Source organism: Phascolarctos cinereus, unplaced genomic scaffold (genome assembly GCF_003287225.1).
Source record: "Phascolarctos cinereus isolate Bilbo 61053 unplaced genomic scaffold, phaCin_HiC Scaffold_4;HRSCAF=312, whole genome shotgun sequence".
Classification (NCBI taxonomy): domain Eukaryota; kingdom Metazoa; phylum Chordata; class Mammalia; order Diprotodontia; family Phascolarctidae; genus Phascolarctos; species Phascolarctos cinereus.
In genome coordinates this window covers 60,832,649-60,849,245 of record NW_027555847.1, presented here as the reverse complement: position 1 = coordinate 60,849,245, position 16,597 = coordinate 60,832,649, and the positions used below count along the sequence as shown (strand labels likewise).

At 44.4% G+C, this 16,597-nt stretch overlaps 1 long non-coding RNA gene across 1 annotated transcript in view; it reads left to right on the top strand.

Moving 5' to 3' along the window:
* Positions 1-233: 233 nt before the first annotated feature.
* Positions 234-16,597, top strand: part of LOC110204820 (uncharacterized) — a 38,530-nt gene continuing 22,166 nt past the window's right edge. Inside the window, exon 1 of the long non-coding RNA XR_002323435.1 lies at positions 234-310. This is a non-coding gene — a long non-coding RNA (uncharacterized LOC110204820). The remainder of the gene's footprint in view (positions 311-16,597) is intronic.

Below are 16,597 nucleotides of genomic sequence, written 5' to 3'. Positions count from 1 at the left end.
ACACAAAATGGTTTTAGGAGAGAAGGCCCTGGCAACTGCGGGGATCAGAAAAGGCTTCATGTACAAGGTGGCACTTGATATGAGTCTTACATCTCTGAGATTGTCTGATTCTGTGCTCTCAGTTGTAGACTGAACTCCCATACCCCTGGATTTTGCTTATAATGGGCCATTCCATTCCTGTCATAAAACAAGGGACTACCCATGGAATGTTATCATCAGAAGGACCTCCAGTGCTCTGTAGTCCAAACTTATTTTATAGATGAGGAAACTGAGGCTGGGCGATGTGAAGCGGACTGCTGAAGATCATATAGTAAGTTGGTTGTAGAGTTAGTACTCAAACCTAGGTCACTTTACTAGCTCTCAGGCCAGTGTTCTTTCTACTTCGATATAATAGAAAGGTTCCAATTGGGAAATTAGAAAGAAGGAAGGGAGGAAGGAAGGGAGGAAGGAAGGAAGGGAGGAAGGAAGGAAGGAAGGAAGGAAGGAAGGAAGGAAGGAAGGGAGGGAGGAAGGGAAGGAAGGAGGAAGGAAGGAAGTAAAAAGGAAGGAGAGGAAGAAGGGAGGAAGAAAGGGAGGAAGGAAGGAAGGTGGGAGGGAAGAAGAAAGAGAAAGAAGAAAGGAATGGAAGAAAGGAAGGGAGGAAGGAAAGGAAAAAGAAAGGAAGGAAGGAAGAAGAGAGGGAAAGAAGGAGGGAAGGAGAGAGGGAGGAAAGGGAAGGAAAAGGAAAGAAGGAAAGGAAGAGAGAAAGGAAGGAAGAAGGAAAGAAAGAAAACGAAGGAAGGAGGAAAGGGAAGGAAGGAAAAGAAAGAAAAAGAAAAGAGCAGAACAGAAAGTGCATTTACTAAGCCCTTCCTATTTGCCAAGCCCTGAGACAGAATCCGGGGGCAGACACAGTAGTACTGCTGGCTTCCCTCTCCCTGCTTCCTTCTCGTCCCTCCCTCGAGGCCTCCATTTCTCCTTCCTTTCCCTGACATCCCTTTCCCTCCCTCCCCCAGCCTTCTTTCCCTTCCTGACGGCTCCGGCTCTCTTGTCGCGCCCGCTCCTCCCCTCTGATGGACGGCATCATTAGAGGAATCTCTGTAAATAACGTGTACTGGTTACAAGTTACAACAAGGTTTCTCATTAAAGGCGCTTCACTCATCTCCCTTCCCAATTAATGTTTCAGGCACCGATGCATTGCCGTGACAGAGTGTCCCCGGCACATCATGGGCCGCCGACAGGAAGTCAAGCGCCCGCTCACCCTTCAGGCTAGCCTTTAATGTCAGCCCAAGAGGAGTAAATAGCAGGGGCTGCTGGGGTATTTTGCTTTCCCTCTTCTCTCCCGGTCTTCCCTTCCCCCATTGTCCTTCCCTCGTTAATTCATGGGCTAGTCTACAGTTTCCTCCTACCTTGCTTCCCAGAGTATCCAGGGAGTGCGGAGGCTGGTGGGAAAATTCTGGCGAGGTGAGATAGGTACTTTTTTTTTCCCTCTGGGGGAAGGTTGATGGGAGAAGGGAAATTGACCTGAGGCAAAATTGTGAGGCTTATGGCTGGCCCTAGAGATACCCAGTGCCTTCATACTATCTCTATCCCATATCAAGGAGGTATCTCAGCGTTTAGACCTCCTGTCCTCTATCTCTCCTAATCAGAATTCAACTTTTCCATGTCTCATCTCTCTGAGACCCTGGTTTTATCTTTTCTTCTCTCTCCTTTTAAATAACATGTCTTTTTTTCTCTCCCCACAGTGGCCTTCTGAAGCCAGTTTCCCCAGATTTTGTTATCAACTTTATTAGAGACTTTAATAGTAGGAATATCAGACCAGGAAGGAATAAAGGGGCAGCTTCAGAGAAGGATGTTGGGGGGGGGCTGGCAGGGAGAGATTTCGGAGTCAGGTCGGTCCTTGAAGTACCAATTGAACAAGCGGTCTTCTTAGTCTCCTTAAGACCATTTGACTAAAACATTTGGGGAATTTCTCATATAAGGCTGAGGTGTTCTAGTGTGGGGGGAAGCACAGAGACAGATAGCTGCTGATCCCCACCCTACCAGATTCTCTCTTGGCCTTAAAAAAAATCCGTTATCTTTTTAATATAGAATTTGAGAAAGATTGAAGGAAATGCAATTAGGTATAGATTAGATACCTTTGTCATCAATCCTTAACTTTCATGAACCATTGCTCAATCTAACCCTGGCTCTGTCTCCAAATTTATAATGTTAATTTTTGGGGGCAGTTAGGCGCCTTTCAGGATATCTTTGAGATTCTAGTCAGGTTGGTATTCAAAGCCTCTAGTTCAGAGGAAAGGGGAAGGATACAGTGATGCAAAAACGAAAGACATATTTTTTTAAAATTTACTTTTAGGAAGCCTCTGTGGCACTTTCCTTAGGTGCCTTGGTTTTTGCTTCCCTCTTAGTTCCTGTTCCTGGCTTCTGGACTTCAAAAGCCCGCTGTTTGCCCTCAGAGCCTGGGGCCCAAGTGCCTTGCAATATCCCATTACCCTATAGTCTTCTTAATCTGAAATATACTTCTGTAAAAACCTGCTCCTTTCTCCCATTGGTGAACTCCTGGGAGGCCTCCATTTTTTGGAGAGGGCTTCATTCCTTCTGGGTCCTGTTCCTGAGTTCAAATCTGGCCTCAGACACTTACTAGCTGTGTGAGTGTGGGCAAGTCACTTAACCCTGTTTGCCTCAGTTTCCTCATCTGTAAAATAAGCTGGAAGAGGAAATGGCAAAGCACTCTAATATCTTTGCCAAGAAAACCCCAAATGGGGTCATCAAGAATCAGAAACAACTGAAAACAAATTATAGACATAGAGAAATAAATACAGACATACATATATTGATACATATATGCGTGTGTTCCTTGGTCCAGACCTCAAAACTATGCCCAGAACCTTTATTCCCTACCCGCCCCCCAACCCCTGCCCTCTACCCCACTCCACCTTTTTAGCTCTGTTTTATGTGTTGCCTTTCCCCATTAGAATGGAAGCTCTCTGAGGGTGGGGGCTCTCTTTTCAATTTTGTCAATTATTTATTTGGCACATAGTAAGCACTTACATGCTTGTTTTCTTCCTTCCTTGATTCTCTTTCCTTCTAGCCATAAACTGCCTTTGCTTTGTTCCTACCTACCTTAATTAAAGAAACAGCCTTGGCCTTCTCTCTGCCTTTTCCACTCTCAGTGACTTGAGTTTGTATAAAAATTCACAAGCTTGGTTTCTGGATTTCTTTGGATTTAAGGACCCTTTGTCCAGGAAGGATAGAGGATGGCCTAGCTATCTGAAACAGGAAGATAGAGACCACCAGGAGTTTCTCCTATGAAGTAAATAAATTTCATTCCAGTCTCTTGAGAACCCGAAGACCCAGCATTTGTACCTTTATCTAATTTTTTGGATTAGTGCAAGAGTAGTTGGGGGTGGGGTACGCAGCCTAGAGTGCAGAGTTACTTATTGAAGGGAATGGGGACTTATACTTCTGTTAAATCATAATATGTCAGAGCTTGAAAATGCCTTAGAGATTATCTGGTTCAAATCGCTCATTTTATAAATGGGCAAAATAAGGATGAACCAAAACTCCTTCATATATGTAGAGCTCATCCTTATTTTCCCCATTTATAAAATGAGAGATTTGGACTAGATAATCTCTAAGGCATTTCCAAGATCTCTCTCTGTCTCTGTCTCTGCCTCTCTTTCACACACACACCCATCTTTCACACACACACACACAGGTGCATCTTTCTCTTTCTCTCTTTCCCCTTTCTCCCTCTTTTCTTTAGTCATGTCCAACTCTTCATGATAGCATTTGGGGTTTTCTTGGCAAAGATACTAGAATGGTTTGCCATTTCCTTCTCCAGCTCATTTTACACATGAGGAAACTGAGGCAAACAGGGTGAAGTGACTTGCCTAGGGTCACACAGCTAGTAAGTGTCTGAGGCCAGATTTGAACTCAGAAAAATGAGTCTTCCTGACTCCAGGTCTGGCTCTCTATCCACTGCACCACCTAGCTGCCCATCTATCTATAATATACATAACAAATAAGCAATGAATTAGGCCCAGAACTGAGTGGGAATTGTTGTTCATCCTTGGTTTTTGAAGAGCAGGAAGAGTAGGAAGAGAGCTGGCTGTATTATCTTTGAGAAACTGTAAAGTTCTTTTAATGACCCCAAGCTTCTCCCTGACACTAAGACCCCTCTTTGAAACACAAATATTCTTCCAGGGATATTTTGAGACATGAATCACCATAGTCTCTAAAGATCTGGAGTTGAGAATGACCCAAAGGGTTGTAAAGGGACTCTTGCAGGGCTTATCTCTGTAACACATTGCAAACAAAGAATTATGCAGGAAAAATCATGAAAGAATGCCATCAGAGCCATGTATGAGTGAAAAATATGGGTCCATCATGGGTGAGAGTGAGGAAAAACTGATGGACAGACGCTGGAATCCTAGTGATATCAAGAGATGCCAAGACCTTCTCAAGCGCATTTGATGCTCACCCCCTTCACTCCTGAACTAAACTAATGGGAAAGTCAGGTTGAGAAAAAGCACAGGCGTGGACAGACTTCCATCTGCATTCTTCTCTACATGGATGAAATAGGATCCATTGGAATACTGGTACACTGAAATACGGAACAGTGGAATAGAAGTGATTTGTTCAAAGTCACATTGCAGGACCAAAACCCGGATATCCCCAGTCCCAAACCAGTGTTCTTTTCACAATGGGACAAACCAGGGGCAGAAATTAAAAAAGGTGCTAAGGGACTGGGGAGGAGAAAGAGAGGTGGTGGTCTCTGAAGCTAGAATCAGTACTAGCTAGTCAATGGTTGAGCCCCTAACTTTATAATAACTGCCCAGACTCCTTGCTAACTGTGACTTGTTGCAAACAAGCCAATTTGCTTATTTTTACCCATTGTCATTTCCGTATTACCAGCAGTTACAGCTCGTTCCAGGGACAGGACTAGTGGGTAGAAGTCTGTAAGAAATCCTTAAGGTGTCTTAAGAACTTTGGTGTTGATTGTGTGACGTGGGAGACCATTTCTACCACCCAGTGTGGTGTGCCCTCATCAGAGAAGGTGTTGGGCTCTACGAGGAAAGCAGAACTGAAGTAGCTCAAAAAAAACCTGAGATGTGCAGATTCAGAGAATCCACCCCAAAGGTCCACATGGACTATTTGTGCCTGACCTGTGGTAGAGCATTCCATCTTGTATTGGTCTGAGCAGCCACTGTAACTTGACTCCAGCATAGTGATGTTGCTTTGGTCATCTTTGAGAGGGAAGGACAACTAACCAAGAAACCTTGATTGGAAGCAAGAGCAGACTGGAGTATCATTCTTTGGTCATAAGCTCTATGAACCCTGGGTGACTATGTTGTGACTTTTTCCAAACCCAGAAGTGATTTCTCTTCATGTGATTACTCCTCCAGTTATACATTTTGTTCACCTGGATCTGTTATTTTTTTTTGGAGGGAAATTGCTTTGTTTCCCCTCTCCCACTTGATCAATAGCCCAGCATTGTGTAAAAATGAAATTTACATTCAATCGTTTCCATAGCAACCAGCACACACAGGATCACATACCTCTGCTCTCCTCTTCTGAAAAGAGCTGGAAGTTACAAAATGTTAGCTCATTAGAACAAAGCACAGATTTTCAACAGAAATATCAAGGGCTTTCTCCCTAGACCCGAAAGTCCTGTTGGACCCTTACTTTCCTGGCTGTTTGTCAGTTAAGGAGTGTGTGTGTGTGTGTGTGTGTGTGTGTGTGTGTGTGTGTGTGTGTGTGTGTGCGCGCATGCGCGCGCGCACCTTTTGTTTTGCTTCAGGTTTTGAATATAGGAGAAGATCGAAGGCAGTGGGGAATAACAAAACCATACATCAGTTCAGGAGACAAGAGAGAGAAAGACACAGAGCAGCAGGGAGACAGAGAAGGGTAGAGACAGGGAAAGAAACAGCAGGCAAAGAGAGACAGAACAGGCAAGGAGAAATCTAGTACAGGCAGGGAGAGACAGGGGACAGACAGGGATGGAGGAGGCAGAGAGAACAGATGAAGGAGAGCAATAAGGTACTCAGCGACATAGAATAACATGGAATAGGGACAGTCTGGGCCCCAGTTTCCTCATTCTTAAAATGAGAGATTTACTAGCTCAAAGGTTCTTAACCTGTAGTCTACAACACCCAAGGCAACCAGAGGCTTTGTTGATGGGGGGAAAAAAATCACAGCTTTATTTTCACTAGCCTCTAACTGAAATTTAGTATTTCCTCCAATTATTTAAAAACAGAATTCTGAGGAGTCCATGGGCTTTACCGGACTGCCTAAAGGGTCCATGGGTAAGAACCCCTGGCCCAGATGATCTCAAAATTGTCTTCCAGCTCTTCATTCTGCGGCATAGAGAAACAAGTAACAGCCAAACAGAAAGACCCCAAAATGGAAGAGAAGGGGCTCAGAAGAGGTTATGAGAGACAAGGGAGAGGATGTTTTTCATCCTCCCTTCTGGAAGAGCACCAATGACATCAGGAAGGTGATGTCTTGACTTGCAAGTAAATTGAATTTAAGTCAGGCAGAGCTGTGCCAAATAATCAGCCTCTGGCTCCTCCAAAGTCATTGGAGTCCAGTGGCAAAACTTAGGTCAGGATGACTGGAAATAGCCCCAGATGCAGTGGGAGACCCTGGCCTTTTAAGCTAAGGTCTTTCCCAGGTCTGTTTGACTGTGGCAACACCCATTCAGTAGTTAAAGGCTAGGTAAGAATTGAGGCAAAAGAAGCAGGCAGATAGTGAAGGTACAGAGGACAGTCAAATCAGAGCAGAGAGATAGGAACTGGAGAGAGAGAGAGAGAGAGAGAAGAGAGAGAGAGAGAGAGAGAGAGAGAGAGAGAGAGAGAGAGAGAGAGAGAGAGAATCTAGGCAGGCAGAGAGACAGAAGGAAAGGGGTGGGGAGGGATGGAGTGAGATGTAGAGGCAGACAGATGTGGGTAAGAAGTGAATAAGCAGACAGTAAGCCAGAGATTCAGTATAAGGCCTGGAAAAACTCCCCCTTTGAGCTTCAGTAAAAGGAAATTGGCCTGGATGGTGTTTGAGTTCTTCCTTTCCATCATTCTAATTCTGTATCCATCCTTGGTCAAATCCTACAGCATTTTTCTTTTCTCTCTTTTGGTGCTTGAGGAAGCAGGGCCCTTCCTACCTGAGTTCCAGGTCCTCTCTCAGTTCAAGGCTAAAATTGATTTTCTTGCAGGCATCTGAACCCCAACTTGGTGATTTCCTTAGATTCTGCCTATAAGATATGCACATATTTACTTCTCCTTCCTGGGCAGACAGTCCCCTACTCAGCTCTTTTATTCTGCTGTTGGTGTTCCTGCTTCTCCATTTCTTTCAACAGTTTCTTTCAGAAGCCCCAATCTCTTCCACAAAAGCCCAATCCTTTTCCCTTCCACAACCTAGGTTTGCAATCTCCTATCCTGAATCACCCTTCCCACCAGAGAGTAACCTGTTCAACCTCTCATCTTGAGGCCATTTGTATTTTCTCAGACAAATATTAGCATAGAGCGTTATTGCATCTACAACTCAATTACACTTCAATGAATATAGTCCTCTTGAGATTATGACAATCCTGAGGGTATGGGACATATGCCAGGTAAATATTTATAGGGGCTGGTGGGAAAGAGGGGGAGGAGAGATAAGGTGAGATTAAAGATGGGACAGAGATAGAGGAAGTTCAGAGAACACTGATGGAGAAGCAAATTATGGGTGATAGATTCCCCCCAAAAAATCCAGGGCCCCCTCAGTCACAAAATCATTGAATATTAGTGACGGAAGGATGGGAGAGATTAACTTCTTACAGGCTCATTTTTTGAGGCAATTGGAGTTAAGTGACTTGCCCAGGGTCACATAACTAGTATCTGAGGCCAGATTTGAACTCAGATTCTCTTGATTCCAGAGCCGCCTAGCTGCCTTTGGGCTCATGATAGAATCATAGATTTGGAACTGGAAGGGATCTTAGAGGCCACCTTCTAGTCCAATCCCATTTTATAGATGAGGAAACTGTTTACAAACATTTATTAAGCATTTACTATGTGCCAGGCACTGTGCTGAGTGCTAGGGATGTAAGTACAAGCAAAAAGAAAGATAACTCCGGCCCTCAAGGAGGTTACAGTCTAATGAGGGAAGACACTGGAAAGGGGGAGGGGTGGAGGGGAAAAAGTAGGCATTGGGGCATGGCTCTAGGACAGGAGGCTGTCCTTCCCGTCCCCCAAATGGAAGCTACCAAAGGAACCCACCAATGGGAAGAGGAGGCAAGTGTGTTAGAGGGATATTGCAAAGTGAGAAGGCCCCAGGTGTTGAGGGAAATTCCAAGGTGAGAGGGCAGCTGAGTCATAGTGGCCAAGTCCTCAGCGTCACAAGTACCCCTGGGAGGGGAATGAACTGAGAGGCTCTGAGAGGGCAAGTAATATGTTCAAGGATATAACAAGCAGCAAGACAAGATTAGCATTCTGGATCTCTGATTCCAACTCAAGCCCATTTTCCACTGGACAATGGTGCCTTGTCTAATCTCCTCACTTGGCAGGTGAGGGAAGGGCTGCCCTATAAGAGGGCAATAAGGGGCAGAGGGGGTCAGGGGAGAGAAAGAGTGATGGATTAGATGTAAGTGGCCCTGGGTTTGGCACTTCCTCCCTATATGACTCTGGAATAGTCTCCTAACATCTCTGAGCCTCAGTTTCCCCATATGTACCCTGAAAGATTTGTAGTAGATGACCTTTAAGGTCCCTTCCAGCTCTAATGCTGTGATCCTGTGATGATTCTGATAATTTATAGTAGATTTTATCTAACTTTCTCTGGAAACTAGTTGGCTAGAGGCAGCTAGGTGGTACAGTGGATAGGGCGTTGAGCCTTCAGTCAGGAAAAAAACAAACCTGAATTTAAATTCCTCTTTAGGCACTCAGTAGCTGTGTGATCCTGTGCCAGGCACTCATCTTCTGTTTCCCTCAGTTTCCTCATCTGTAAAATGGGGATAATAGCATTGACTTCCCAGAGTAGTTGCAAGAATTAAATGAGATAGCATATACAAAACTTTATTATTATATTTCCAGTCTGTGCCAACTCTTAGGGCAATTATTTAACTAGCAGGCTAACCTGCTACTCTGAATTTTGCCTATTCTTTTTTTGGGGGGAGGGTTGAGGCAATGGGGTGAAGTGACTTGCCTGGGGTCACATAGCTAGTAAGTGTCAAGTGTCATTTGAACTCAGGTCTTCCTGAATCCAGAGCTGGTGCTCTATCCACTGCGCCATCTAGCTGCCCCAAATGTTGCCTATTCTTAAGGCTTAGCTCAAGCCCCTCTTCCTCCAGGAAGCCTCCCAAGCTAGCCTAGCTCAGGAATTTCTTGCTTCTGGGCTCCTATAGTCCAGACTGCATGGTTTAGCAGGGAATTTCACTGTTTGATGTGGCTGAGTTTTGCAATGACAGAAGGAATTTCTTCAGCCAGGTGTTCCCTAGACTGATAAAATCATAGGTCCCTGGTCCTCAGCCCATGTGTCACATTTATATGATGCTTTACAACCTACATATCACTTTTCTCAAAAGAGTCCTTTGAAGTAGGTAGTATAAACATGCTTGTCCCCATTTTACATATGAGGAAACTGAGTCTTAGAGAAGTGAAGTGATTTTCCCATGGTTCAAAGTTAGGGGCTGAGCGTGAATGTGTGGTAGGGTGGATAGAATGCTGGGTTTGGAGTCAGGGTATCTGGGTTTGAATCTTGACCCTGTCATTTACTAGTTGAGTGACCTTGGGCAAGTCACTCTTTGGACTTCATTTTCCTAATCTATAAAATGAGACATTTCAGTGAGATGATTTCTAAGTTTCTATCCACAGTCTTTCCTGATCTTTCTGTTATACCACACTGCCATACAGGGAAGGGGAAGAGAAGAAGCATTTATAAAGCACCTACTGTGTGCCATCCACCTCGCTATAAACACTTTTTCCAAATATTAATTCATTTGACCCTTGCAACCACCCTGCAAGGTAGGTGTTGTTATTGTACCCATTTTACAGTTGAAGAAACTGAGGCAAAGAGAAGTTAAATGTCTTGCCCAGAGCCACACCACTAGCAAAATGTCTGAGGCTAAATTTGAACTAGTCAGGAAGATTCCAGACCCGGTGCTCTATTCACCACTCCCATCCACCAGCAAGGAATGATCCATCATAGTGAATGTCCTGAGGCCAGGGCCCAGATGGAGCAGGAGTTAGTGATGGTGGGATCCATGCCTCTTTTCTCTCTCCTCTCCTAGTTCTATACTAACTCGCTCCCTCCCTTCTCCCCATCTCCATTACTAATGGCTCACTTTCCAGGGCTACTTGTCAGAGATGCACGATGGTATTAGCAACACTTGAAGAGAAAAGGAGAAGGTGAGGCCTGTAGTGAGGGTTGGACAGCCTTGTTTGACTTAGCTAATTGGTTAAATATATTCCATTACACATGCAGCTTGGAGCTTTCTGCTTCAATAAGGTATAATATTAATTTTAATTAAAGCTCAGAAAGGTTGGCCAAATATCTCAGATTTCTGAATATCTTCCTTAATCACAGAGCTCATGCTCCCAGGAGATGAGCATTCTGGGGACGGCCACTCAAGGGAATCTTGCCTCTGTATTCCCTGTCTGAACGCTTAACAAGTCAGGTGACGTTTCCTGATAACAACCACCCCTTATACTTGTACCAATAAGAGTCAGTAGGGTTACACTGTGCTGTCCCGGCCAGACCCTGGCTGGAGAGCTGCCTTCAGAATACAGCATCATATTTTCAGAGAGATATTAACAAACTAAGGGGCAGCTAGTGGTACAGTGGATACAGCACTGAGTCAGGAAGCCTCATCTTCTGGAGTTCAAATCTGGCCTCCGACCCTTAACTAGCTGGGTGACCCTAGGCAAGTCACTTAACCCTGTTTGCCTTAGTTTCCTCAGCTGTAAAATGGGTTGGAGAAGGAAATGGCAAACTCACTCCATTATCTTTGCCAAGTAAACCCCCAATGGGGTCACGAAGCATTGAACAGGACTAAAATGACCCAACAATAATAACAAAGTAGAGCATGTGCAGAGGTCAGCGAACACGGTGATGATACCGACAAACATTTACCTAATATTTAATGGGCATGCATTAAGTATCTACTTATATGTCTATGTGCTGCTTCCCCAGTGGAATATAAGCTCCTTGAGGGCAGGGATTATTTGTTAATCTTTGTATCCACAGTACTTTGCATAAGTACATAGGAGGTGTTTAATCAAATGCTTGGTGATTGATCAAAGTGCCCATCCACTGTGCCGTCTAGCTCTCTGTGGCAAGGTCTAGTGAAGGTTTTTAAAAGATAGATGAGACTTGAGCATTTCACAGTAGCAGAATAGGAGTCAGCAGACAGGAAGAGAGGGAAGACAAAGCAGAGAGGGGATGGTCAATGGGACAAGCTCCTGGAAGAGACAATGGATTAGGATTGAGGGTATCAGAGAGAGGTTAGCTCTGGCATGGCTACCTAAAGATACAGTTGGGTGAGATGTGAAAGGGAGAGTGATGATAGAGTTCATTCCAGATGGTCTACATTTTCTCAGTATAGTAGGAAGTGGGCATGTTTAGGAACAGTCAAAGGAACCGAGATTTTTTATCCTGAAAGAAGATTGTTTCACATGTTGTCTGGTTCCTCTGTTAGTAGGGCACTCCTCAGAGGGGCCGAGTCCCTGTTTGCTGAGCCGTAGGATTGAGACCTGCAGCCTTTACATTCGTGACCTGAATCACAGTGCCATATTTATTGGGGTGGTGTGGTGAATACTGAGGGTCTGACAGCACCCCATATAAATTAGGAAAACTGCCCACCACTAGCTTAGAACCTGGCTTGTGGTGTACCAGAAGGAAGAAATGGACTCCTAAAATACTCACAGGCACATTTATTGGCATGCATTGACACTCACAGCCAGTAGTCAGCAGTGGGGGCAATGAGGTCCAGAGGTGAACATCACAGGTCAGGGAGGGGAAGAAGGTGGTGACCTGGAGGAGAAATTCAGCAGAGTTCTGGGTAATGCCTATCGATAAGTGCAGAATTTCCCCTGTCATATTCCAAGAGTAGAGAGCTCTCATGTGGTCCTGGAGTCAGAGGTATGAGCTCTCAATTGGAAGGACACTGCAGGGTTTTTTTAAGGTTTTGCTATGAATGGGTGTTAAGTCATAACAGGTGTAATAAATTAGGGTTTGGGGTGGCTCTTGGGTTGGTAGGACCAGGCATTTCCTAAAGGGGACCCAAATATGGGGGTACATTTCTATGCCTGTTTTCCTGACCATCTGTCATGTAAGTGAGGCACCTTTGACTTATTGGCTACCAAGGAGGCTTATCACAGCTTCCCAGGAAAACATCGTCAGGTATAGGAAATGATCTATTACTTGCAGTAACAGGCAAGCTATGGGCTGGGAAAAGACGAAAGTACAAGAGGCTGCAGGGGCATCATGCACATCTTTGGGGGTATATCCTATTTATAGCATGCTAATGTCAGAGGATCACATAAGCACTACATACATTACAAAGATAAAAGGGGTGGGATATGCTAGTTGTCTTCAATTACACAAAGGACTGCCATGTAAAAAAAGACATTAGCCTTATTCTGTTTGGCCTGATAGGGCAGAGCTAGGATCAAAGGAAGAAGTCATAAGAAGGCAGATTTTGGCCAAATGTAAATAAGAGCTTCTGTAGTGAGCTCCCTGTCATTGTTGGCATTCCAATGAGCTGGATGACCATTTGCTGAGGATGTTTTGAAGGATTCGTAGATCAGGCAAGAGCTTGGCCAGAAGATTTCTCAAATCTCTTCTAATTTTGAAATTCTAGGATTCTCTGATCTTTACAACGTTATGAGAGCAAGTGAGGACATCAGAACGAGAAGCATTAAGCCCACTAGGTAGTAAAAATGGAGAACGAGACTTTTCTGACTTTGGACTCTAGTTCTCTTGATTTTTCAGCCAGTTGGTGGGAAGGAGAAGAGGTTTGGACAGTGAGAGGAGCCATAGAAGAGAAAGATGAAGTGATGAGATGGTGATGAGGGAAGGACCATCACACCTAAGTGGGATTTAGGGGGTATATGGAGGAAGAAGTACATAATTAGGCCTGGGTCCATTCACTCAGGCTAGAACAGAAACTCTTTCCAAATGCTGTGGATGGAGATTTCCCTGAAACATTGGATCAGAATGAAGAAACCTGCTCTCAAAAGCCAGGACCAGGCATGGTTGTGGCACCTATCAGAAAATCAGGCCACTACAGTCTAGGGTAAATGTTGTCTGGTGATAGAAAGAATCTAGAACCAGAGACAGCAGACCTGGTCCAGCTCTGACTAACTCAAGCCCCTTCTTTCAGGCCCTAGATGATCTCAAAAGGCTTTCTTTGTTTTGGAAGTCTGCCTTTTAAGATCACTTCTAGGCCTAAATCCTGTAATCCTCTGAGAGAAAACCAGTAGACAAAGTTTAAGAAGAGAGGGCAGTCAGAGCCAACAGTAGCCTTAGGTCATTAATGAATGGATAAGAAGTTGAGATATTGGTTAAGGGGTCAGACGAAATCAGGGGCACAGGTAGGGAAACAATGAAGGAGCACTAAGGACCCACTAGCTACAGAGCATAGGCTGGCCTGTATTTATGTCTGCTCATACCTTTCAACACTGTGTTAGAGCTTTGGTACCTGCCCTGTGGGCTTGACCCTGCCCGATGAAATAATAGTGCTGGACTTTTAGGCATCTGTGGGGGAGATGTTTCTGGCCAGGATGGGTTCTTTTAGGAACCCCTCATATCACCCTTAAAAAGGTGGCTGTGAACTCTGTCTATGCTTATGGCTTACCCAGGACTAAAACTTCCACCACTATAATAGGATAGGCACAGCTTTAGAGCCATGCCTCATTTAGGTGAAGGGTGGAATCAGAGATACGGATTCTGAGGGCTAATACACAAGACGCAATGGTGCCAGGTAAAAAAGGTTCAGAAGTCGTGGAAACTTACTGGGGGGGGGGTTGGGAAGGTGGGCACTGAATCCCCTCTTGTAAAACCCAGAAGACAATCAGCCAGCTCTAATGAGAGACAGGTATGTGCAAGAGATAGGGAGTGTGATTTAGTTATGACTACGTTTATCCTTCCTCCTCATTCTCCTCCCCACCCGCCCCCCAGACTTTCTATTTCAAAATTAGCTGTCATGTCGCTAAAAATGTTACAGCCTTTGGCAATCAGTCCACTTAATGCTAACACAGCAGAGGAGATCATAAGGATGAGAGCTCAGAGGGACATTAGAGATGATCCATTCCAACCCCTCTCATTTTATAGATGAGGAAGCTGACACCCAGCTAAGTGAAGTGACTTGCCCTGGGTCACTTAGGTAGTAAATAAAAGAGGGAAGATTTAAACCCCTGTCTTCTGACTCCAAACTCAGTGTTCTTGCCATTACGCCATACTGTTCCTCTTGCGGTAAACCAGGACAAAAATAACTAGATGATAAGAGAGCTGTCAAACTGGGATTTGAGTCTTTTCACATGAGGAACTTTCCCAGATCATCCTAGTGATGTTCCAATCCTGGAATTATCCATCCTCCCAGCCTCTCCCTCCCTTCCAGATCTGGGAGCCAAATCCTCAGTTATCTACAATCTTAAGCCAAGCCAAGTATGCCCCATGGCAGCCTCCAAATCTATAATTTCCTCAAGCTATAACAACATCCGTTCATATAGGGCTTTAACGTTCTAACAAACTAACTATGAACTAACATTCATTTAGGGCTTTCAGGTTTGCAAAGCACTTTATGTAATTTCATTTGAGCCTCCCTCTAACTCTGTGAGGTAGGCATTCAAGTTATTATTATTCCCATTTTACAGACAAGGAAACTGAGACTAAGATAGTTTAAGTGACTTGCCCAGGGTCATATAGCCAATAAATGCCAGAAGCAAGATTTGAACTGAAGTTTTCCTGACTCCAAGACTGGCATCTTGTTCATTATACTGTAGTCAAATGTGCAAGATAAGGGAAATAATATTTCTGCTGGGATCTGCCCTGGTCAGATCACAAAGCACTAGATCACATAAGATCATAGATATATATATATATATATATAGATATATATATATATGACCAAGGTCTTTAACTGAGTTTTCTTCTTCCTTGGTAATTTCAGTCTTTCCCCCACCCCAACCCCCCAGTTCCTTATTGCTCACTTTCTGACTCCTTCCCCTTTGAAAGCAGTTTCCTTGAGGGCTGAACCCCAAAGTCCTTTCAATCTTCTCCAAAGACAGATAATTTATGTTTTACTGGCCTTGGTCTCTACCCCAAGTGATTTCAGGATGTGGGGCAGAACTGGGCTGCTGGGCTCTTTCCTTTAGGCCTACTGGAGTAACACACAGCCACACATTCCTGAATCCCGCCGCACTTCCTTTCATCCTCAGTTATCTAGATGAGCTCAGTTGCAGCATAGAACTCTTCCGGGATGCTATCCCAGCCAGTTTAAGCTTCTGCCTTTTGGTTTCCCATGGCACTGGGAGGGATATGTGTGTGTGTGTGTGTGTGTGTGTGTGTGTGTGTGTAGGAAGATAGAGTTGAGTTCTGTTACAAGCCTGTGGGTCATCTTGTGCAACCCTACTGCAGGAATGGGATGAGCTATTAGGGGAGGGGTTGCCAAGTCAGCACATGATAGGGATTAGCCTTCTTTGCTGTGAGTTCATTGGACTGTTACCTTGTTAGGTTTTACCATGGAGGCAGCTGAAATTACTTTATCTCTTACACATGATTCTTATTTTGGAAAAGTTTGTGAGGATCAGAAGAAAATATCTCATCCTTGTCTTGTTTGTCCCCACCTGGGAAATGCATAGATATATTAATGGAAGGGACCTATGGGGTCATCTAGTCCAAGCATTTCATTTTGGAGGTGGGGAAACTGAGGCTCAGAGGGTAAAAGGCCAAGATTTGAACGAGGCCCTCCAGCTCCAAATCCATCCCTTTCTGCGTTGCACCATACTGAAGCTGGAACATTTTATTTAGTTCTGAGTACCACATTCTAAGAAGGGCCTGGACAAACTAGAGTATATTGAGAGGAAGGCCATCAGGAAGGGTCTAGGAACCACATCACTTGAGGAATGGTTGGGGAAACTGCCAAAAATGGGCTAACACTCTCATTTACTCTTACATGCCTGTACAGCCTTTTGAACTGTGCTACAGTTCTGTGAAATAGTCAGGGCAGGTGTTATCTTCATTTTACAGGTTTATTTTACATTAAGACTCAGGTCATACATCTAGTAAATAACAGAACCAGGAGTAAAATAATGGAATAACTCTCATCAAAGTTGGAGCACCAGTCTCAGTTAAGGTGTACCTTAACAGGAATACCTTCCACAACCTCCCCAGTGAGTGGCCACGTAGCCTCTACTTGAACCTTTCCAGTATTGGGGAATGTACTACCTCTCAGTGTCTATCCACTTTAAGAAAGGTCTCATTTTAAAGAAGTTCTTTGGGGGCAGCTAGGTGGCACAGTGAATAGATCACTGGCCCTGAAGTCAGGAGGACCTGAGTTCAAATCCGGCCTCAGACCAAACACTTGACACTAGCTGTGTGACCCTGGGCAAGTCACTTAACCCCAATTGCCTTAATATTGAGCCAATAT